At 41.6% G+C, this 23,923-nt stretch overlaps 1 protein-coding gene across 4 annotated transcripts in view; it reads left to right on the top strand.

The window, feature by feature from the left end:
• Positions 1 to 23,923, top strand: part of gpc3 (glypican 3) — a 112,279-nt gene that overhangs the window by 17,196 nt on the left and 71,160 nt on the right. The window lies entirely within an intron of this gene.

Here is a 23,923-nt window from a genome sequence, read left to right as displayed (position 1 = left end):
AGGGAGTACACCGCCTACTGCCTGAAGCCAGCTGGGATAGGCTCCAGCACCCCTGCGAGCCTTTTGAGGAATAAGAGGTTATTTATTAAAAAAGCTTTTTTTTTCAGCAACATTTTTAAAGAGCATTTGTTGTGTATTATTTCAACATTTAAAGTTATGAGGACGTCTTCCAAATTTTTTATTCACTGCACATGCGTGATGATTTACTGACTTTTTTTTTTTTTTTTTTTTTTTTTTTGATTGGCCAGGATAAATCACATGGCTCTATTTAATGCCTTATAGCAGTGCTTCGCAATTATTATATAAATATTTTGACTTTTACTTGGGTATTTTTGTGATGAAGGAATGCTACTTTTTGCTCCGTAATATTGAGCAATTGTACAATCCGCTTGCTATTTTTTTTTTTAAATTTGTTTTATTTTTTAAACGATCTATTATTTGTCGCGCGATCTACGTAGAGACTTCTGCCTTTGGGCGCTGTCACAGGATTCTGTTTCAGCAATTCAGCTTTAACCACTGGCGGCGTTTGCCACCACTTCATCAATCAAACGCAGACAGGCAGTCACATGACTGCACGCAAAGTCTCCGCGGCCCCACGCGGAAGCCAAAGTTTCAAAGTGACTCATTTACATGAAATGTGGCAGAAACAAGAGTGTCAGAACACATTCAATCCACGACTACTTTACAGACAATAGCTGCAGCTATGCGCTGACTTCCTGTTTTTTTTTTTTTTTATGTAAACGCTGCCTTTTATATTTTGTGTGTAACTGTTATTGTGTAAAGATGGAATTTATTATTGCCTTAGTTCAAATGATGCTGTTGAGTTGTGGTGACAGACGCGGATTCTTCTCACCCAGGCGACATGCAGCGTGCGCTCCTTTATTTAGCCAGAGGCTATTTTGAATTTGCACACTGCCAATATGTATTTTTGTCATTTTGAGGCTCATGCTATGATTTTCAAAATACAAATATGAAGTTGCCGTTTACGAAGTACTTGAGTAGTTCTATTCAATGGATACTCTAATGCTGCGTTCCCACCAAAAGCGAGGGATGGCGAATCGGCGGCGCGTTTGCATTGTAGTCAATGGAGTTCGACGTTTCGCGCGTTGGGACGCGGCGCGCAGCAGCGAAAATCCGCACATTCGTGACCAACATTCGCACATTCGTCCAAGTTCAAAAAATGGAACTTTTTGTCGCGTTTCGCCTCGCGGTAGCCAATCGGCTTCGAGTACGGGCCACGTCACGTGCAGCGTCCTCTCGATTGTCACCCCGAGCGCAACAACGCGGCCGGCCGTGACCGAATGATGATCATTAAAGTGCTGGCAAGTCTGTTTACTTGCTTTTGAACTGTACCGAATTAGCAGCAGTGCTTATTATTAATGCCAAAGCTATTTTTAGCACAAATGTGTAACTGCAGCATCCCGACTGTGGAAAGTTAGCAGCTCATGCGCGCAGTGTCGTACGCTAGCTAACACCACAGGCTAATGCTAGCACAACACCACGTCCTTTTTTTCTTTTTTTTTTTTTTTTTTTGTCTGCTACGCTGCGTGAACGCGCATGACGTCATCCTCTACCACTCCAGCCCTCAAGGCTGGTTGGCTATCACCAGTTTGTCAGTCTGGAAGTCCCACAAGTTCTTAGCCTGGTTGTTCTCAACCACCTCTGGGCAGAACAGTTGGCAGCTCTGCAGCCATGTTGTTTTTTTTTGTTAGTGTTCAACTTCTTTTGCCCGGAACATTTTGAGTTCTCCAAGTGGGGTATGTCCTACTTCCCACTAGCCTCAAAATGCAGTATCGTCACCCTTTTACTCCTGAGAGGCTGGAAAAATTTCTGCATTTCGAGGCATTTTCACAGTGCCCAGAGAAACTCGATAGTGGCAGGAGCATAATTGAACTGGGTGTTCTTTCACACGTCTTCAAAATTAGATGCGGGACGACATCAGCATCTGGAATGACGTGTAAAAGTACTTAGAGGAACAACCGGCCGACTTTTGTTTTCGTTGAGATGCCACTAAAATAGTTGTGAAACAGCATCGTTGGCGCTCAGGCATTAAAAAACAAACAAAAACACCAGCCAACAATGAGGCTAAAGGTAAACTTGTCCTTATTTAGTGAATATCGAGTGATGAAGAAGGACACCGTGTTAAGCCCAGCAGGATTGCGAGCGGACGTCAAGGTCAACCAAAGACTAATTGGGTTACACAGCGAGACCGAAGAAAGCGAAGCGGCTACACGCTCCTCTGCCTGCAACGGCGTGACTGATGTGAGGAGAAATGTTTGGGTTGCCAGGAGTCTGCGCAGGGTCCCAGAGGAGCACCGCTGCCGACCTCCCCCCCACCCCGACATCGCCGACCAAGTTGGATAGAAGAGAGGCTAAGTGGCGTGAAGCGGGGAGCACTCCGACAGGCTCCATTACCCCCCCCCCCCCCCTAAACCCACCCAGCTGATTCCCGGTCGGCCTGTCAGTGGAGAGGTGACGGGCCGAGAGTTTGGGTGTGGTGGGTCGATCAGAGCGGTCGAGTAACTCTCACATCAGCTGCGCTATGCTGTATATGTGCTGTTTTTTTTTTTTTTTTTTTTTTAAACCTTCATGTTATAGCTGTAAAAGTCGTTATTCTGTCAAGCGTCCACAACTGTTTGGCATTCACTTTTTCTTCTTTACAAGAATAAGCCAGAATCCAGACACAAAAAAAAAAAAAACAGGAAAAAAATGTGTCGTGGCAAATTCGGACCTTGTTAGTAGGGATGTAACGATATCCAAACATCACGTTACGATAATTATCACGATGTTGTGGGGGCGTTGGCGATATTAAAAAAAGATCACAATATTGTAAAAAAGAGAGCTCACAAAAAAAAAAAAAAAAAAAAAAAAAAAAAAAGCACAATATTGTGCTTTTGCGCATAACGGCAATGCATATAAACCACCTACAATCTCTAATAACAATATGGAGGCATTTACTTGGTAATGCAAGCACACATCGATCGCTTCACAAGCAAATTCGGTTCCTTTTCATCTGACAATTAGCATAGATTTGAAACATAGAAGGCCAAAACATCCCTAATGAAAATTAAATTACGCTAATAAACTAGCCACTAGAGGGTGCTAGAACTGCACAAATGGAAATCAACCTGACTTTTTTTTTTTTTTTTTAACAGATGCGTTCCTTTTAAATATTGTGAACATGACGACGACGACGATATTGTGGCAGTTTTAATATCACGATATCGCCCTGATCGTGACATCCCTACTTGTTAGTATTGATCCTGTCCGACTGAGCGGCCATTCATCTATAATTTATCCCCGCCTGATGGCCAAGATGGAGGGTGGAGATGAACTACGTTTTAGTACGTTTTCATGAGGAGTCTGGAATGTTTTTTGTTGTGAATTGTAACGAGTCACCAGGGGAGGTTGCGTTTCAGCCTTGAGGGAGGGGCCCCGTTTGGCTTTGGAGGGCCTCGACGAGTGCTGGCAGTTATGTTGGCCTCGCCGGGGTCCACTTCAGGGAATTTGAACAAGCGGGGGGTGAATCACGCCCGAGTAATGTTTGCGGAACTCTCGTCACTGCGGCGGTTTACTCAACACAACACGCCTCGGGGGGGATCGCCTTGATGTGTGCGATGCGGAGGAGCTGACGGTGTCATCCTGTCACTCAAAGCCACTTGCCCTCCAACCCCCTTCCCATGAGCCTCCGTACTGTTACCTGTCTGCTTTTCGCAGAGTTGTCTCTCAATGTCATCCATCACAGTCGCCGCGTGCTGTTTTAGGAACCGTCAACCTCCTCGTGGACTTTTGTCGTCTTATAGGAAATCCAAAAAATTGAACCTCCAGCTGTTTCTAATCACGTATGTACGCCGTGCTCGCGTTCGTGGCGATTTTGGAACACCATTTTAGCACGCTTTCACACATTCCAGCTGCTAATGTGTGTTTCGCTGCTCTGAAGTCAGACAAGAGTTCACAAGTTCACGCAGTGTGAATAATTGAGAGTGCCCCCGTCTATTTCCACATCGCTCGTCTTGTTTCCGTCGTCGTGACACAGTTCTTCAGACGGGCAAAGGGCTTTTCCATGAACAATGTCTCAGCGCAACACAAAGACTTGAGATTAATGAGAAGAGAGGAAAAACCCAATCAAAATGGCTTTTTATACGATGAGGTCAAGTGTTTGTCGGTTTGTTTGTCTTAAACTGCTGTTTATCATTTAAATTATTATTATTCTATTTATGCCAGTGGCATATAGTGGCAGGCATAACAAATAATTGTTCTTCAATGGCGAAAGGTAAAACCAACCTGTGTGTATCCGTCTGTTGGCATTCAACTCAACTCAACTTTATTTATAAAGTGCTTTAAGAACAGGCGTTGCTGTATACAAAGTGCTGTACATAAACATCAACAACAAAGTGGTGGTTACCTGCAAATATATCAGCTTCGTGTTCCACTATGCAAGCCCAGATTTCACACCAAGTACATTTGTGACTAAACTGACTTAAGATCATTATTTCAACATGCAAACTTTTTATTTTTGTTTGCTGGTTTACCGTGAAGTTTTTCTTATGCAAAATAAGTGACTTGGCTCCACAGGTTGGAAAACAACTCAAGTGTATTTACTTGCTGGTGAACTGCACCAAAGTAGCAATAGTGTTTAGCATGCATTAGCCAAAGCTAGTAGCGCTACCACCGGCCTCCGGATTGCCAAAAAGCAGACGTAAACATGTACCTAAAAAAAAAAAAAGAGCGTTGCTGGAGAAAAGAGTGTCCCGGCTGTATAGTCTTAGGAGAGAAGTGGGAGTACAAGGTGGTGCTCTCTCTTTTTTTTTTTTTTTTTTTTATGTATTCAGTATACGCGAATGCACGAATGAGCGTCATGACCGTACCGAAACTATGCAACCGATCGGTTTTAACGGTTTTCAAACAAACGTCCCAGCGTTTCTCGGATGTGTTGTAACTCTAAAGACAAATTCCTTGTGTTTTTAAATACTGGGCCAATAAATTTGGATTCTGATATATTATAATAGAGGCCTTCACGAAACTGACATTAGACTCATATTTACACATTTATGAGGCAACCAGGGTGGCATGGCAGCCTCGCATTGACCTTCCCACCACTGCAGCCAACTCATCCTCGGCTGGTGATCGGTTGACAGCTCCGACTTTTTATCACTAAGAGGTGTGGCTGCAAGTCTGCTGACAAGACCACAAAGTTAATCATTGAATTGGGGCATTTGGTGTATGTTATGAACAATCAGTGAAAAAGCACATATGCCCAATAACAAAGCACCAACTCAGGTCAACATGGCCTCCCAATCTGCACCCTTCCAAGTCTCACTGTCGTTTGTCCATGTGACCACTGGAGCCCCCCCCAACCAAACCAAACCAAACCCCCCACCCAAACGAGGGAGTTCCCTTTGGGAGCGCTATCCATCATCCCTCCACACTTCTCCAAGGACTCGAAAACGTGACCGTACGTGTTCAATTTCGTCTGAAAAACTGCGCGATTTCATTCAACCGTGACAGTTTGCTGGTCTTGTCTAACAAGTTCTATCCAATTCCCACCCTCTATTCCTCTTCACTCGTGCTGCACTTTGCGAGATGTTTTTTTTTTCAAAGCTTTGGCTGAGGACAATTGGTTGTTTCATAAAATCGTCCTTTCAAGTAGTACAGGCAGTGCATAAGTTTCCATCATTAAACTGAAACAAAGGATGCAAGCTATCATTATTAATTAATTTAAAGATGGGGGAGGCTCTTTGTTATTCTGATGAATGGAATTCAATTCTGCGCTTCAAAAGTTTCTTTTTTTTTTACTTCATCTCCTCCATAAACATTAGTTTCTGACAAAAATACACGACCCGCATTCATAAGGTTAGATGATGTACTTCCTGCAGTGACAAGGCAGACTTTGCGCTAATACAAAACAGCATCGCTTATGTTCATATATTTTTCATAAGGGCTCGAGATGCAGCGCTTTTAAAAAAGATGACACGCTTGCAGCGAGCTCAAGCCAAACCCTTTTAAAAGCCCGGGAGAGGTGTTGGGTTTAACCACAACGTTTCAGAACAAACTGGGTACAAGATCCTGGGGGGGGGTGATTGTGACGAGATCTGCTTACCAACACTCGAGTACGAGTTTTGAGGCCTTCATGAGGTTAAGAGGGTCAAAATGAGGGCCAGTCAAGGATAGCGACCAACGCAGAGGAAACGGTAGTACAAGTTGAACAAGACTGGAGAGGCTGGTGATGTCATAGACCACAATTGGAAAAAAAAGTAAAACGAGTCTAACACCAGTTTTTACACGGTGTGCGTTATCCGGCTGTGCATGAACCCGGTCATGTTATATAGTCGAACTGTAAATACGGTATCACTTCAAACTAAATACTCTCTAGCTACATTTTGTCATCAATAACAAGAGTATGACTGAAACATTAACTCATTCACTCGCTGCCATTTTCACAGAAGCAATTCCATTCGCTCCCGGCTGTTTTACTGGATTTTGACTGATTTTGCAAGACCCACAGAATATTGTGTTCTATTGCTATAAAAACATGGAACCTATCAAAAGAAAGATTAAAGTCTCTTCTTTCATCAGGAAAAAAAAGTATGTTTCTATCTGTTTCCGTTTTGCAGCAATTAGCATTAGAAGAGAGCTAAGTTTCATCAGTTTTCACAAATCTATTTAAAATTGTAAGTAATTGAGCTTTTTTTTTCTACATGGCCCTGGTTGAGCTCCTTTGCTCTGCTGCCACCTGCTGGCCGTTTGTGTAATAACTACCATTTCTGCAACCGTTCTTTGCAGTTGAGCGGCTGCATCAAAGCCTTCTGTATGCTCTAGCATAAAAAAAAAACAAAAAAAAACGTAAAAATACGTCTTTGGGACACTTAGAGCATTAAAAAACGTATTTACACGTTATTGGGAGCAAATGAGTTAAAATAGATGAGACACAGTGATGAAAATTAAAAAAAAATGTTTACTGCAGATGATGACGTTTTCAGTTGTAATAACAGTGTTCACCACTAGATAGCAGATATTATTTTTTAGCTGTTGTGTACTGAGAGGTTTGGACCCCAAATGCAGGCACAAAAATAAGATTTTCACTATTTATTCACATCGAGAGGCAGAAACTGAAGAGATGCTGTACACAGGACAGGTGGACAATAATCCGGCAAAGACTTAGACTTAGACTTAGACTTGACTTTATTCCCTCTGGGAAATGCACATGTCCAGCAGCAATGAGAACAGATAACAAAATAGAAAATAATTCAATCAATCAATAAATAAGGTTATTACACCAGAGATTGAATTAATAATGATAATAATAAAAAAAAATAAAAATAAAAATTCAATCAATAAATGTTATTACACCAGAGATTGAATTCATAATAATATAAAAAAAATAAAAATTCAATCAGACAGTAAATCGTAAAGGACTAAAGAACGACATCACATAAGGTCCAAACATCACCTAAAGGATTAAAGGTTGACATCACGAACATCACGTTTTGTAAACGTAAGCATATGTCGCGGGCCACTAAAAAATGGACGGAGGGCCGCAAATGGCCCCCGGGCCGTAGTTTGGACACCACTGGCCTAGAATATACATGGTTTCAGGTAAAATAGGAATAATACGGAGATGTTGACCAACTTTAAACATTATACATATCTGGCCAATTTGCTTTGATATATTACTTTCGCCATACGAGGCCGAACTCAAAATTACGCAAACAGCGATTTTTTATTTTTTTTATTTTTTATTTTATTTTATTTTTTTATTTTTATTTTTTTTTAGAACCTTTGACCAGTTCGTTTGAAGCCCATGAGGCGTTACTAAATTAGCGTCCTCCAAAAACATGAATATATTCAGCACTTCAAGTGGTATGTTCTTGAGAATACATTGAAAAAAAAAAAAAAAGGTGTGTAAACAACTTGTGAATTTGTCCCAAGCAGCCACACCAGGTTGACATTGGGCAACAACAACAAAATATATCTGCGTAAATAGACCAACATGGAACAGGACGAAATAAGTTGTGAAGAGGCTTTTGAGCACATTCTTTAGTATCTGTTGAAACCGGCAGCATCACCGGCATCTGGATTTTGAAGAGAAAAGTGCAGACAAAATGAACCTTTTCGTTCTTGGCTCTCAAAAACAAGCTTTTTTTTTTTTTTTTTTTTTTGCGGGACTTTTTTGTAGACAATAACCCTGACCGTCTCTTCTTGATTCCCTCCGACAGAGAGCTACGCTGTTCTTTGAAAAATAATAGGAAGCCTTGGGAACACACTGAAAGGGAAGAACGAGACATGGCATGTCAGAAAATTACTTTCTCTCTAAGTTATTTTGCTAAAAAGAAATCCCTTCTCTGTAAACCCCCCTTCGGGTTTCTCTGGAAGTCTCTTCGTGTCTGACATAGTAAAAAAAAAAAAAAAAAAGATATATTCACCGTCAAAAAGAAAGTCTATCAATGTAACTGTTGCTACGCAGGAGACGCTTTGACTGTCAATGTCATTTGAAAGTGTCCCGACTTTGAATGGCAGTTGAGACGAAAGCCTGTTTGATGCTTTTGGAGCCGTTCGGAATTGAGGAACAGGAACATTAAATCGACGACGCTGAGATGCTGCAGTGTTCAGCACGCCTGTCACTTCTCATGTTAGTCTTCCTTGCAATGCAAAATCGCTTTTTTTTTTTTTTAAACTGCCCAGAGAGTGTTTTCATTCTGTTTTTTTTTTTTTTTGCATACCGCAAAACATCTTAAGTCAGTGAGAAAAGCTTTTGCTGTTTCTTTTCGAGAAACGCGTTCTTACAGAAAAATGTTTGACATAAACAGTGCACAATTGATTCATTTGAGCAAGTAGCACCTGAAATGACATCTATCTTTTTAAGGTATTTGTTGTAAAGAAGAAGAAGAAGAAAAAAAAAGAAGGCCCTGTATCCAAGCTAAGTAATTACGACTCACATTTATTCAGTCGTACTTCCTGAGTCCTCTCAATGTCCCCATTTCTCCTTGTCTGCTTTCCGGTTCCACCACCAAGTCTCATTTTCCCGTTCCTATCAGAAGACCAAACACACTCCTGCCCATCTCTCGGATCATCTTCACCATAACGATCTAGAAGTCTCCTGCTCACCGAGAGAGAACCTGTCGCACCTCTTGACAGGCTGCACGACACTCTTCTTATCTCTTCTCTGCCTTTTCCTTCTTAATCTTCCTCATTCCCAACAGGGTCCTTTTACACCCCACTAAACTACACTATCAGAAATCTCCTTCAGATGACATCATCTTCCACCAGATGTAATCCAGCTGTGCGTTTCTACCTCCACAGCAGTAAAGGGGCATTATCAGCAGGGACTTATTTGCATGGTAATTTTAGTCGGCTAATTGCAGTGAGGTTAGAAAACCAGCGTGAAAAGGGTGCTGTAAACCATTAACTTTGGGGGCTTTTTAACAAAATTATGTTCATGGGGGATCTTAAATTCTGAAAGGAAAAAAAAAATACCTTCACATAATTTTTCCTTTCAGGAAGCAAAGTATAACATTTGTACAAAGCTCATAGTGTTGTGAACTGCAGTATATGGATCTGACTACAGATGTTTAACATTTTATTCAAAACTTTCATAAAGTGGACTCACTGTACATGTCATGACTGGGTCATGCCAGGGTTAAGTTTGGGTCATGCAAGGGCATGCGAGGGTTATGTTTGGGTCATGGTACTGTCATGACTGGGTCATGCCAGAGCATGACAGGGTTATGTTTGGGTCATGTGGGTGTTGTTTGGGTCATTGTACTGTCATGACTGGGTCATGCCAGGGTTAAGTTTGGGTCATGCAAGGGTTATGTTTGGGTCATTCATAGTACTGTCATGACTGGGTCATGCCAGGCCATGACAGGGTTATGTTTGGGTCATGCGAGGGTTATGTTTGGGTCATGGTACTGTCATGACTGGGTCATGCCAGGGCATGACAGGGTTATGTTTGGGTCATGTGAGGGTTATGTTTGGGTCATTGTACTGTCATGACTGGGTCATGCCAAGGTTATGTTTTGGTCACGCAAGGGCATGACAGGGTTATGTTTGGGTCATGCAAGGGTTATGTTTGGGTCATGGTACTGTCATGACTGGGGCATGCCAGGGCATGACAGGGTTATGTTTGGGTCATGGTACTGTCATGACTGGGTCATGCCAGGGAATGACAGGGTTATGTTTGGGTCATGCGAGGGTTATGTTTGGGTCATGGTACTGTCATGACTGGGTCATGCCAGGGTTAAATTTTGGTCACGCAAGGGCATGACAGGGTTATGTTTGAGTCATGCGAGGGTTATGTTTGGGTTATGACCGTGTGGTCAAGTGTCTGTTTTGAACTGATGTAACCAGCATCTAGTTTCAACTGGTAAGACGCTATGTGACGTCAGGAGCTATGTGATGTCAAGAATCTTTAATCTCTTTATCTGGTCAACAGCCAATCAGATGATTCCATGTCAGTCATGTTTCCCACAACCACAACCAATCACATTGATTTGCTGTCTATATAAGCCTGACTGAGAAGTGTGTGTTTTTGTCGGATTATTACCTCTGTTCCTCTGTGCAACTCTCATTGTTCCTCGTCTCGTCCAAGTTGGTTCCACGCCTCTCGATGTGAATGAATAGTGAAAGTCTGATTTGTGTCTGCGTTTTTGAGATCCAACCCCAGCACATAACAGTACATGCATTTGAGAGGAGAGCCACCTGATGCAGTTTGTGACACACCAACTGGCGCGCAGCCCGGCGTGTGTCCCGTCCTTGTGGTTGCGGGTCTAATTATGGAGCCTCCGACAGAGGCAGACACCAGCAGGTGTTCAGAGGCGGCTTAATTCTGGATCAAAGTCGGTGAAAATAATTACGCAACCCATCCTTCCCTATCACCGAGATAAGGCGAACTTCCTGCCGCTTCAAACCAGAATTGGTTTGAACTGCAGAGTGCACGAGCGCACAATTCTTTCCTATTGGTAAGGCGGATGCACCTGTGTCTTTAGAAGCATTTTTAATGCGAGTCTTTAGGGGTGAGAGCTTGTAGACACATTTAGAATAACATTCCTCACGTCAATATTTCATCTTGATATCATTAACACGCAGCCAGAAAGCTGGCAGTCGACTTAAAAGACGCGCGCGCACGCACGCCGTGGCATTTCCGTGCCCTCGTTTCAAAAGCGCCTTTTTGACTTCATCGTGCTACATTCGAGACACTTTGATCGAAATCTATTGAACAATAATCCCACTGATTCGTTAAAACGAAAAGGAACTTCGACTTGGCTCGACGTGACTTTTGTTTGTTAGCCGTTTTGGCATGAAGAGAATGTTTGGTTAATCAGCTTTTATTTACTTGAAGAAAGTTCGTGTCGAAAAATGAACCTTTATCATAATTGTATGAGTGCAGATCCCAAAACATGATACTCAACATGGTTATGATTTGTTCAGGAATGATCTGGGTGAGGCATTTGACGAGTTTCACCATCAACAGCTACCCGTTGGAAAGTAAAACCAACTATTACTTTTGAAATCGGATGCTAAATGGATAATTTATCAAAAGAGGAAAAAAAAAAACTCATTCTCTCTAGACATTTATTTCCCTATGGCTGGATCAGAGAGTGAAGTTGCAAGCCAATTCTTTTGTTGTTTATCTTTTGTTGCCCATAGATTGATGATTTTACGGTGCTGCAGTTTGTTTGTTTTGAAATGCCAGCAGCAACTGTTGCATATTTAATGATGAGAGTAAAAATCTGTACGAAATCAAGGTAAGGTGATAACTAGAGCTGTCAAACGATTACATTTTTTTTTTAATCAGATTAATCACGTCTTACAATTTTGATTAACTCATTTGCTTCCAATAACGTGTAAATACGTTTTTTTTTGTTTTTTTTTTGTTATAAGTGTCCCAAAGACGTACGTAACGTTCCTGGATTCATATTTTATCAAAAGCGAAAAAACACACGTTGAATTTTGCACACACAATGTTCAACGGATCAAGATTAATTTAATCGCGTATCTTCCTCATAAATCAAGCCCGAGTAATTACCATAAAAAAATGCTCTTTGTCTTTTGATAAATTATTTGTCAAAGCGTTTCCTGATCTTCAGACGTAATTTATCGCGTTCTCACTCGTGTGCCTTGCCACTTTTCCACCTTTCACCTCTCTCTCTCTCTCTCTCTCTTTTCATCTCTCTCTCTTTTCATCTCTCTTTCCCTACTTCTTCCAGCCTTTTAATGCCAGAGACATTAAAGCGCTTTCCTGTAATGATAAATGTTTTATTAGGCTGCGCTCTCTCCCCTTTTTGAAGGGTAAATACAAAGAAGGAAGTGAAGGAAAACTTGGTATCTCTGTCTCCCTCTTGACTTCATTTCCATATCTGTCAGTCGGTACTCCCCCTTCGCCGTGACCTCTCATCTCAACTCGCCTCCCTCCTTTCATCCGGTCTCCCCGTTTTAACCCGCTCATCTCCTGCATACTGGAAACCACCGGGCTCCCGCTGGCTACGTTACACGCCGGGTAATCTCCCCCAGACATGTCTCTCGGTTGGAAAAACCGCAGAGAAAACCCCTTTTTTTTCCCGTTCTTTTGTTCTGGATGCTGTGCAGAACATCAACAGCTACTCAGTAGGTGTACAAGTGTCTTTGATCAGATCTTCAAGCGGCTCAAACATGTTTAAGCGCGGGCAGGGGGTGCTGGTTGGACTTAAAAAGGACCTAAGTCCTTCTGTTGTGCAAGTTGCCGAATCGTACGTTTAGCCTCCGGACTTGTCATGATTGTATTTCCTGTGCTGTAATAGCGCCGCGTCCGCCGGGACCGGCGTACGCCCGCCTCTGGCGCCCGCCGGCTGTGCTGCTGCTGATTGCTACCTCGTTCTGGGGGAAAATGGGTCACTGCATGCGGGCTGCAGCCCCACAACGACTTGTACCGGGATTCAGGCCGGCTAACATCCGACGCAACATGCGTAGCGGGATGTTTTTATGTTTTATTTTTTTATTTTTTAACCTGTCCAAGGCCTCACTCTGTTATTGTACACAACATCCACATTTTCATTTCCTGCTGCTTCCAAATTCCAACACACCTGAGCTCACACTTTTCAGAATACAACCAACATTTGTGTGTCTCCCCATGCACAAAAACCGCCATCATGCATGACGCTGTTCAGCAAGTAGAAGTGGAAAACTCTGGAAGTGCGTTTGCTATTTCTTTGATTTATTTGTGACACGGATTCCAAAAGGATGATTAGTAGGGGTGTGCCAAAAAAATCGATTCATAAAAGAATGGAGATTCTCATTTATTAATCGAATCAAATCGATATTTAATATCCAAAAATCGATTTTATTTAAATTAGAAATGAAGAAGAAGGGGAAAAGGCAGTTGTAGCCCACATGCTGTTTTTGTGGAAAAAGGCACTTGCAAAACAAAATTAATAAATGTTTAAACAAAAAAAAAGAAGACACTTTAATGTCTCAATTTGCCCCCTAGTTTTTAAATTTATTTCTGTTGAGACGCCCTTTAAAAAATACATTTCGACTTAAAGACACATTTTCTGTATTTTTAGTTTCTAAAATCTTAAATTGTACAAATGAGTGATCAAAATAAGTGCTTATCCATTTTAGATTAAAAAAAAAAAAAAGAAACAAAAGAAAAAACAACCTGTTAGCCATGTTAGCATGGCCATGTTAGCATGTTATTGTTTCATTCCTTTTAATAGTAGTTAACTTGAGTTGCTTACAGGAAGTCAACACAATTTATTTTTTTTATTAGAACCTTTATTTACAGGCTAAACACGGCATTCTGATTAATAATGAGTTTGTGGAATATTAATTAAGCAGCAAAATCCACAATTTTTTCAACTCCATCCCAGTGGGCGGCCATTTTGCCGCCTGCTACCGACTGAAAATGACATCACAGTTGCTCAGGGTAATGACCAATCACTGCTCACTTATTTCTGAAGCCGAGCCTTGATTGGCTGTTACCCCGAGATGGCTAAAAACAGATGAATTTTGCACCTTTTTTTCAAATTCCACAAGCACAATATTAATCAGAATACCGTGTTTACACTTGTGGGGCTACATAGAAAATATTGTCAGGAAAAATTTGGGATTGATTTCCATAGTTAGGCTGCCCTCACCCATTAAATATTGCTAGGAGAAAAAAAAAAAGGACAAAATCAAGAGAATAACACACACAACGATTTCTTTCATTCCCCCCCACCCCCTCGGCTATCCTATCATGTGATTGGTATGCTGGCGAGGCCATGGCTGATGATGCATAGCGCGGTAGCCTCCGGTTCGACGTCACGGACACTTGTGTACGCTGCAATAATCGGTCATCTCCCGAAACATTAAACACGTCAAAGTGGGTAACGGATTGGCCCAATTAGCATAGCAACATGATGGAGAACACACCGAGATGTTTATGGAGCAACTTTAACACCGACGTTTCTGGGAGACTCGTATCGAAGTGATGTTTTTTTTTTTTTAACCGCACGATCACTGCTCTTATTGACATTGTTGCCCTAATTAGTCACTAGGTGCGTCGCCCGATTAAATAATTAAATAATAATTAAAAACAGAGAGGAAGTGGTGGTCTCCAGGTATTTGTAAGAACCTGAGCACAGTTTGATAGGAATTTCAACCACGGCTGTCGATTTTGATGGTACATGGCAGATATGAATGATCTGTAAATACGAGTGCTGTCAAACAATTAAAATTTTTAATCTGATTAATCACACTTTTTAATTTTGATTAATCACGATTAATCAGATAAATCACTTTGCGTATCCGCATAATATAAAATAAAAACAAATTACTGTAATATTTTGACATGACCGCATTTTATTATCTGAATGTCATTTGCAAACATTGATTACTGTAAATGCATGCATGTATGAAACGCGTCGTCCGCGCCGCCCCACGCACTTTCGTTCCGTTGCGCGCCAACTCCATTGACTACAATGAAAACGCGCCGCCCAAAAGCCTTCCCACTGCTTTCGGTGAGAACGCAGCATAAGAAAAACAAGGATTAAATCAAACAAAACCCAAACTAACCCTAAACCATGGTGTATGTAATCATAAAAAAAACAACCTAAAACCATGACAAAAAGAGGTTGTAACTGTTGTGCGAGTGGAGGGCCAAGGCAAAAACGATGACACAAGGCCATGTTTATGTTATTTATTGCAAATTAAAAATACTCCAATAAAACACATCTGGTCCGCTTTTCCCCCTCCACAGCCCCCAAATCCCCGTTGAACCCCGTCCGCCGAGAATCCCCACAGCCGTCCTTACCTTAACAACACTTTGAATTTTTAATGAGGGTCTCACTCAGAGGGGACCTGGCATCTTCCGTTCACCTTCGCTAACCTTCACACCTGCCCCAGCCCCTTTTCTAACTCGCCTCTTCCTCCCGTTCCCCTTCCCAAAGTCACAGTGATGAATGGGTGAGCGCCGCCATGTCGGCGCTGCCCACCAGCGAAAGGCAAAGGCCAGCTAACGCGGCTCCGACGCTCCCGGGATCACAGGTGGGCGGGGGGAGACGGTAATTAATCCTGTAGGATGGGAGGCCGTGCTGCGGGATGTAGCCTACTTGTGTGCGAGTACGTGCGGGTGCGAAACTCCAGACGGTTATATGAATACGTGTGCAGAACCCGAGGTGATGCGTCTCAGAGCGCCAGCTTGTATCGGTGTGTGCGTGGTGAGGGCAGATGAGCACCTTAAATAAAAACATCGCTTGGGTACAGACTGGAGCAGCCGGAGGCAGGACATACAAGGACTGTCCTTGAACTCCCGGGTCGAATACGCACGCACACACAATACAAACAAACACAAAGCCACTGCAAAACTGCGACAGGGGTGTGAAATAATATTCCAGCTCTTTTGTTGGAGTAAATCGATTGTCAGCGGCACTCTGAATAATAACTAAGGTCTAATTGGGTGCAGAAACGTGAGAAGTCTTTGCCTCCAAATACCGCATTTCCTCAACAGGCAGCCAACTCAACCGCAGAGCGTACCGGGCATTTATTTGGGCTTTTCTGCTTCATAAAGGGAATGAACTTTCTCGCAATAGCAGTCTCTTTTCGTGCACACTTGTAGTCTTGGTTCCTGTTAAAGAGGAAGTCAACCCAAAAATCGTCTTTACAATCATGTTGTATGCGCCCACACTGGTCTAAACACGCCATTCGGATTAATATCGTGTTTTGCGGAATATGGATTAAGCAGCTAAATCCGCCTGTTTCAGGGGGCGGCCATTTTGTCCCTCGCCGTCGACTGAAAATGACATCGCGGTTACTCAGTTCGGGTAACGACCAATCACGGCTCACCTGTTTTCTGAGTTTGGTCGTGATGTTCGCAAGCTCAGCCGGGATTGGTGGTTACAACTGTGATGTCATATTCAGTCGACAGCAGGGTTATTGTAGTTTTGGAATTTTCATTTTAGTTAGTTTTGATTTTGTTTTGAGTTTTGTGTTTTCAATTTTCTTATTTTCCGTTAGTTTTCAGGGTGGTTCTGTTAGTTTTTATTCGATTTAGTTATTTAAAAATGCTTAGTTTTAGTTTAGTTATTCTGTCCTCACTAGATGCGACTGCTCTGTCCAGCCACACAGACAGTTAACAGATGAGATGCCTCTTGTAGGTTTTATTTATTCATTATAAAACTGAAACAAACAAAAATAAAATACAGCGTATTAGCTAAATATCTGGCTAACATTGTTTTCTAACTAAATTAGCATACACCAATCACAAATGTAAAGACATAAGTGCACTTTTATGTTGTTAAAATATGCGTTCTGAATTTGAGTCGACGGCACAGCCAAGGTACGCTAACGTAGTTAGCTTAGTTAGCAAACTCAAGTCCGCTAGCATAGAAAGCTAATGAATGCTAACATCTTCACTGACTCGTTTTTACCAACATTTTGAATTTACAGAAACATTCAACCGGACTTATTGGCTCTTTATAGCTAAGAGAAAGTTATACAAATGAACACAAATTGTTACTTACAGCCTTACGTTGACCAACGTTCCACCGTGTGTAAAAACGGCTGGATTTTGCTGCTTGATTCATATTCCACAAACACAATATACATCAGAATACCGTGTTTATATGAGTGGGGCTGCATTGAACATATTATTAAAAAAAACAATTGAGGGGTTGACTTTTGTTTGAATGTGAATTTCTTTATTACTTCAGATGAACGAGTGCGGACGAAAGTAGAAAGGATTTTGGGATGGAGGGTGAAAAATGGGGGAAGAAGAAGCCGGCACAGAAGGTTAGAGCAGGTCTAATTAATGGAGACGCGCGTCTGCGTGCGCTTGTGTGTGGGTTTGTGTTCACGTGTGTCGCTTTGATCAAACCAGCCACTTGTCAGGATGTTTGTGCCTTTTGTGTATCTCATTTGTGTTGCGGTGACTGAAACGCATTCCGCTAAACTGAGAGTCGTGCTCGCTTCGGAGCGAGAGGGCTTGCGAAGACGCGCTGAAAACGAAGGCGGGGGGAAACCTCAGTCACCAAGATGGCGTAGGTGTTTGTGTTTCATCTCTCGCACAGAAACAACAACGAGTTTTTCGCTTCCCTCCCATCACGCAACGGATTTTCTTACCTATTTATAGCGCAGGTGGGAGAGCGGCTTCACGCTGCGCCGCGTTACTCAATTAGCTTGTTTACCCATAAACTTTGGCTAACAAGGTAAACAATGCTCCGATTCGCAGTGACTTTGTGGAAGTGATGTTTGTGGAAAATTCTTTTGCAGGTGAAGCTTTTATTTCAGTTTTTGGGGAGCCCGCAAAGGAGAAGCCCGAATCATTCGTTTTCTGTGCAAGTCTCACAGTTTTGCGAGGCAGCATTTGATGCTTATTTAATATAGTTTTTTAAAATGTATTAGACGAGGCTATCGGTCATGTCAATTAACATCAACAGCGTTGATGATGCAAGTCTTACTACATCCTCGACGTGCTTGTTTTCACTCAGTTTGATGGGATGTGCATTTCGTGAGAGTTTTCTCCACACTGCAAAAACAAGTTAGGGTAATTGAAGTAGTCAAGTCAACTGGGATAGACTTTAGCTTTCTGTGACCTTGAACAGAATATGTAGCATAATATGCATGCAAACTTATTATCAGGTCATCAAGTCACTGCAAACATTACAGTTATGTGCTCAAGCTGCGCTATCATGGTTTAATCATCCGTGGATTAAGGTTTACAATTTTTATTTTTATTTTTTTCAACCGAGCAACAAACTGATGCAACAAATTGATGTTTATCTATTTCTATCAAACCCAAACATGAGGATGCCCAAAGTGATACATGGTGCTGCTTGGTGGAAACAAATTGCTTTTGGTCGGTTGACTTGACATCGTTTTTGGGGGATCTCGCTTTTTCACTTAGTTTTTCATGCATTTCACGACTTGTGTACTTTTCAGCAATTTTTTTTTTAAAATACTTTTGTCAATTTTATGAACATATGTTAATTTTCTGCCACATTTCTTCCTTTTTTGGACATTTTATGGCTATTTCTTGACATTTCTTTTGGCCTTTTTGCTATCAATTATCTGCCTTTTTTTATTTTATTTTTTTTTTTATCAATTTTGTGTATGTGTATGGTAATTTTTAGGATTTCTTCTTTTGTTTGTGGACATTTTATAGTTATTTATTTTTTTTAAATGTTTTCGCTTCTGCCTTTTGTTAAATGAATTTTCTGACTTCTTTGGCATTCCCAAAGACACTTTATTGTCATTTTCTCCATTTCTTCTTTTGTTTTTGGACATTTTATGGTTACTTTTTGAATGTTTTCTTTTCTGCCTTAAAAAAAAACATTTTCTGCCTACATTATATGGTCTTTTTCTGCTTTACGTCTTCCTTTTTGGACATTTCATGATCACTTTTTGATATGTTTAAGTCCATCCATCCATTCTCCTCACAAGGGTGGCGGGGGTGCTGGAGCCTATCCCAGCGGGCCTCGGGCAGTAGGCGGGGTACACCTTGAACTGGTTGCTAGGCAATTGCAGACATGTTTAAGTATTGAAAAAAAACAAAAAACTTTTTCATATACCTTTTGTCTCTTTTTCTGACAACTTACAAATTTGGTCTCTGACATTTTTTTTTTAAATAAATATTTAATTACATCTTTTAAAAAAAAATAAAAATCTGAACCATTAATTAATTCAAATATTTTCTCTAAAAAAATGTAATATGTAGGGAAAAAAATATTGATTTCTACATTTATTTGTTTATTTATTTGTTTATTTATTTTTCAAGATCCACGGGGAGACATAGGAAAGGGACTAAAGAGCCACGAATGGCTCCAGAACCACAGGTTGCAGACCCCTGACCAACATAAAAAGATGTGCTGGGACAAACCGTCAAGCTATTTTAACCACATCGGTTTCTAGTTGCTTTGGAAACAGATTTCAAGAACGGAAGGAGCTCAGCTTTATGGACTTGGTATGTGTCGTCTGTTTCTCTTTAGGCGTCTGTACAGTAAACACTGGTGGTAAAATTAGTACAATGTATTGAAATAAGATAAGGTGAATGGAAAAAAAAAATGTTTCTTTTTATTTTGACTCGTGCCATCTTCATTAACACTTTCCCTTCGTGAATGAAATCCAGCAGAATGTTTCCAATTCTCACATTATTCGTGTTTTTGCACTGCTTTTGTCTGCTAATCCTGATCCTCTCTACCACACTAAGTTATACAGCAACATTCCCCCCCCCAAAAAAAAATTAATTCACGGAATTCAAAAGAGAGATTACGTTGCATGCTGTAATGACAATCTGTGCTATGCGGCGTGTTGAACTACCTTGTAAAAGGATTTAAAAAACACCTTTTGATGTTTGTTGCTTTTTGTATCGTCACAGTGCTGCCAAGTCAAATGCATTTTCAGGCATTTCGGTACAACACGTAGATCTGAACTCTTCAGTTTTGCCGATTTTAGTACGTGTTTAATTAAGAAGTGTCTTTCAATGTGTGGGCATGTTTGAATTTGCTGTATGACCGTGACTTCCCTTATCAAGCTATTAAAACGGCTGAAAATGCATAGAAGGAGAAAAGCTGTTCAAATCATAAATCCTCCTTCATGAGTCGGGCAATTGTTTGGTAAAGCGATGGACTCATCAAATGTGAGGACATCTGTTGTGCTTGTAGGAGGTGACAGCAGAGGCAGCGTCAACTCTTGGAGTGGTGCCGCAGTCGTCAGCAAAGCGGTCAGGTTGCATTATGCTCAACGTGATCACGAGCAGCATGATCACAATTCTGTGGAAATTTGATAGCGCTGGTGAATCTTGGTGAACAAAATGTACTGTACATGGTGCTTGTGTTGTCCTCAAGATGATGTTGTTTGGTTGGGGCTTATTGTTATGGAGCATATTATCGACTTTGTTAGACCATTACTAATTTTTATTTTGGTTTTGCAGACTGTTTCAGCGTAACAGCAGTCGATGAGGAAAGTTTACAATAATCAAAATTTTATTCTGAAAGCGACTAAATAATTGATCCATTATTAATTTTTTGTCTCAATTGGAAAAGGTTGGTTTAACAAAATAAATTATTGAAATAAATCAAATCATGTCAGTTTTCTTTTCTAATTTCATTGCATTTAACCCCAGAATATTTGAGTAGTTTTTAAAATTGTACCTCAATTATTAAACACAATTCTTTGATTATATTGAATGTATTAATTGCTGTCAATTCCATTCCTCAATGATTGGCGAGGAGAAATCACAATGTTCTATTGCCTTGTATGTTGTACATTTTGATTCAAATTTAACAAGATTCATTGCCCTATGAAGGTCCATGGTTAGTGTAAAACCCCTTTCACACTGCACTCGCCCTTGTTTCTGCCTGTTTGCTATCAATTTTCTGACAATTTTTTTTGTGGCAATTTTGTGTACATAATATGGTAATTTTTGGGATTTCTTCTTTTGTTTTTGAGCATTTTATGGGTTTTTTTTTTTTTCTTTTCATCTGCCTTTTTGAAAATACATTTTCTGACTTTTTGGGGGAAATTTTGTGTACATTGAATGTTAATTTTCTGCTTTCCTCTTCCTTTTTGGACATTTTATGGTCACTATTTTCGATAACAACTTTTGTTGTTGCAAAAGAAACCCCTGACTTTGCTGATTTAAAGATGGAGGATTCAAGCAGCAAAAAAAATAAAAATAAATAAATACATTTTTTCGTGGTGACTTTTGATCAACTGTCCTGGCATTGCTGCCTACTCATTGACACTTTCACTATTTCTGCAGACGACAGACCCGGGCGTTATCTGCCTGTCACCCAAAGTCAGCTGGGATAGGCTCCAGCTCACCCGTGACCCTGGTCAGGATAAGTGGTTGAAAATAATCGGATGTCCTGTTAAGGGCTATAGAAGGCGTACTGCGTCTTTCACCCATCGCCAGACCGAAAGCAAGCAGCCCATCCGAGACTCCGCTAACCACAGCTCCCAGATTGCAGCGTGTTGCTTTTCCAACTGTCTGCGTGGGAGTCTTCCACCAGCCTCCTGCTCACTTTTAAGTCTATTTTGGCTTTTAAATGTCAGTCACATACTAATATGCTGTAACGCTTGCAGCAGGTGAAGCTCAGCGATCGGCGTCCCATTGCCGCGTCTGACGTGCTTAACGCTATTAGCGCGTTTAATGACGGGATCAAGTGAAAAAGCTTCGCTTCAAATTGATTGTTACACAAGCGAGTTCTTTTGAAGCGAGTGCACTGAGCATGTTTGTTGTCGAATACGCTCGCTACTCACTTGAATTTGCTCGATCCTCCACTACTGTTGCACCAAAAAGAAAAGCAAAAGTGGAAATGTTGCAACTACGGAGCCCCTCTGGTGTCAGGGTCTGAATTTTGTTTTTGTTTTTTGCTAATCTGTACCCACAGTTTAGTAAACTGTACCCACAGTTTAACAATCTGTAAAAGTTTAGTAAACTGTACCCGCAGTTTAGTAATCTGTACCCACACTTTAGTAAACCGTACCCACGGTTTAGCACTTCTGTGGCGTTATGTAATACGCATGCGCACGCAACGGTCGAGTGGTTGCTTGACAGCAGTATTACCCCGGGTTTTCACCGGATGCGGTTGCGGTGCGGTTGCGGTGCGGTGCGTCTTGACTGCGTGCTCCGGACGGGTCAATTTTTTTTGTCAATCCACACCGGCTCCGCACAGCTGCGGTCCGGCAGCTCCGTCGCCGCCCACTTCCCAACGTGTCTCGCGGGACCGCGCGCGCGCGATCATGTGGCATTTCACAACGACAAACATACAGAAAGTCTGTGCTCAACAGAGAAGCAGAAAGAGAGGTGGACTTCTTTTGATTTTACCTTTTCTTCTTCTTCTGCTATGAGATTCCATGCAGCATCCTTTTTTTGGTTGTCCTTATAAAAAGGATGTGCCGTGTCATATATTATTTTGTGGTTTTCCACCTCCAATATAAACCTCTCCTCGTCCATGTTCGCTGGTGTCTAAACCGTGAATGAGCACATGGCCCGGCGACGCCCACGTCACGTTTTGCTGAAAAGCTTGCGAAATAGGAGCTGGCGAGTGTTTTATTCTGAAAGGTAACCGGAAATTTATTTTGAAACTGCGTCGGTCTTCCTGTCCCGCTCGATGTGTTTTGAGCTAGCTTGCCATTTGCCGGAGGCCTACCGCTGCGGCGTCCGGCAAAAATAGAAAATAGGTCTATCCTTGCGGAAGGCCTGCGGCACGCCGCAGCTGAGACGCAGTCGACCGCAACGCACCGGCAAGCGGTGTAAATTGCACCATTCGAATGAATGGAATCTAATTGCTTGCGTCGCCGGACCGCACTGCAACCGCACCGCAACCGCACCGCAACCGCATCCGGTGAAAACCCGGGGTTAGCAGCGAACAGCTTTTTTTTTATTTTTTTATCTTAAACTGAAGACTAGTTTTTACGGTTTACTGAACTGTGAGTACAGATTAGCAAAAAATAAATAAAAATTCAGACTGGTATGCAACAAATGTGAATAACGTGCATAAAAAGGAGTGTGTTGTTGGTCAGCTCTTCACATGAGGGCAAATGAGCACATTCATTTTTAAATGAGCCACCTAAGCTTACTTTGCTCATTCCTCTACCAGGCACTCTGTACGCTCGACAGTCCCATCAGATATTCTTTCAGTTCACACTTAAAACAATCGTTCAGCGCCGCGTTCTCTCTGTCGCCTTTTGAAGTGTTGCACTTGGAGTTGGCCGCTTGACTTGTTTCCGTTTCACGCTGCCGGTCGTTCTTGTCTCTCTCGGGCAGCTGCCACCTTTTTCTTTTTGGATCAAATGATGAATACGACTGCGTTAGTGGCGCTTCAGAACTGGAATTCCTAAAATGGTGGATTTAATCATGCTTCTTCCGAGTCTTTGGGGGGGGGGACGGTTAATGAATGGACTTCCTGTGTTAGCACTATTAACAATAGAAAGGACGAGCCAGCTCACACGAATAATACGAGAGAAAAGTCCATTAACATTTTTCCATGACGTCATCTATGAGCATTTGGACTTGGACTAATGTGAGTGCCTACTAATTTAATCTACTGACATGTACTAGTACCGAGAATATATGAGGCCAGAGGAGCTCTTGTGGCTCGCTATTAATCATTAAAAGCGCAAGGAGGTGTCCTAATTTTTTTTTGATTAAATTCAGCTTGTAGTCATTAAGGAGCAAAGAAGAACTTGCTCACGTCGCTTTTTTCCACATTTTAATTTTATGAAGTAAACACGGAATAAGTGTCGTGTTTACTCTTTATTTTGAGCGCATCCCACCAGCAGTTTATGTGACATCTTGGTGACAGAGAGAGAAAGCGATGAGAGCGTCACCTCCTCGCTGTATTTAACAAAGGCAGCCGCTATCTCAGTGACACTCTTGCTGGATCTCTCCATCGTTCACGCTCGCTCGATGTCTTTCACGCTGCGCTCCCGTCTGTTTGAAGAACTTCAATCGCGCGTCATCTTC

Source organism: Festucalex cinctus, chromosome 9 (assembly GCF_051991245.1).
Source record: "Festucalex cinctus isolate MCC-2025b chromosome 9, RoL_Fcin_1.0, whole genome shotgun sequence".
Classification (NCBI taxonomy): domain Eukaryota; kingdom Metazoa; phylum Chordata; class Actinopteri; order Syngnathiformes; family Syngnathidae; genus Festucalex; species Festucalex cinctus.
This window is presented reverse-complemented; position numbering and strand designations above follow the sequence as displayed.